Source organism: Alosa sapidissima, chromosome 14 (genome assembly GCF_018492685.1).
Source record: "Alosa sapidissima isolate fAloSap1 chromosome 14, fAloSap1.pri, whole genome shotgun sequence".
NCBI classification, from domain to species: Eukaryota; Metazoa; Chordata; class Actinopteri; order Clupeiformes; family Clupeidae; genus Alosa; species Alosa sapidissima.
In genome coordinates this window covers 24,650,495-24,651,924 of record NC_055970.1, presented here as the reverse complement: position 1 = coordinate 24,651,924, position 1,430 = coordinate 24,650,495, and the positions used below count along the sequence as shown (strand labels likewise).

Below are 1,430 nucleotides of genomic sequence, written 5' to 3'. Positions count from 1 at the left end.
TGACACCACAGTCGGTGGAGCGCCGGGGATGTTTCTGCCCGCTGCGCCCCCCCCCCCCCCCCCCCCCCCCCCCCCCCCCCCCAACTTCTCCGCTTTTCACCGTGGGAGGCTAAAGTTGGCATATGGAGGGTGGCTCTGTCACAACAGACCGGCAGGAACAGTGCCGTGAATACTAAAGCCTGATGCCAGCAGCCACGGTGCGAGCTCACTTCCCTAAGATGGAACTTTCTGGGGCTTTTTTTTTTTGTTTGTTGTGCGGGGTTCACTCCTCAGCAATTGTTCACAAGCTGTGTACACTGCACTGAGGGTGTCATCTCGTCACTTTTGTCTTGTCTTTTCACAAAGACACACACACTCTCTCTCTCACACACACACACACACACACACACAAATACACATAAACATACACATACACACACACACACACACACACACACACACACACACACACACAACACACACACACACACACACACAGAAACACACACACACACACCCAGTCATGAGTTTGACGAGCAAGGGGTGGGGTTAAGAGAGTAGGCACATCCCTGCTTGGTAATTTCTTTCAGACCTCTATTCTGATACTCACCCTCACACACACACACACACACACACACACACAGCCTGACATCCTGCAACATGTCGACACATAGAGATTTATAAATGAACAGACTTAATAATAAAAACACAAGCGGGCACACACACTCAAAGACAAACACAAACACATACATTCACAAACACACTCACAGCTGCATGTGTCTGTCTGTGTGTGTGTGTGTGTGTATGTGTGTGTGTGTGTGTGTGTGTTTGTTAGCCGAAGACCCCGTTAGCCCCCGAGGTGTCTCCTTGACAGGGAGACATTTTCCGCTCTTTTGTTTAGCTGCAGGAGCTGCACCTTCAGAGGCTTCCCGGGGTTTCAATCAAACGGCGCCGAGGCTGACATTTATCCGCTCCATCACAAGTGCTCCGCGCTTCATCCTCCGCTAAATCCGTGCCCTCGCTTCATGCCGCTGCTGCACCTGCTGCTTGGCTGGAGTGTGTGTGTGTGTGTGTGTGTGTGTAAACAAAGTTTGTTTTCCACGTTCATAAAGGTTTATGAGGGTAAATATGATGTCCCCTAGTGTGGGGTGGACCAAGGTGGTGGTTATACCTGCTGTGTGTGTGTGTGTGTGTGTGTGTGTGTGTGTGTGTGTGTGTGTGTGTGTGTGTGTGTGTGTGTGTGTATGGTGTGTGAATGAGTGTATATCATTTGAAGGGTAGACAGGTCACAATTTCACTCTTAAAAGATGATTTCCATGTCATTGAGCAGGTTCCATTTCACAGCCATGGGGGTGGCGACCGCACTTGGGATAAGATAGAAAGAAAGGTTAGATTTTTATCTTCCTCTATCTCTCTCTCTCTCTCTCTCTCTCTCTCTCCCTTTCTCACCT

The 1,430-nt window shown here is 49.6% G+C and overlaps 1 protein-coding gene across 5 annotated transcripts in view; it reads left to right on the top strand.

Annotated features, from left to right (window-relative positions):
• pcdh1b (protocadherin 1b) overlaps positions 1-1,430 on the top strand; it is a 170,914-nt gene that overhangs the window by 43,431 nt on the left and 126,053 nt on the right. The window lies entirely within an intron of this gene.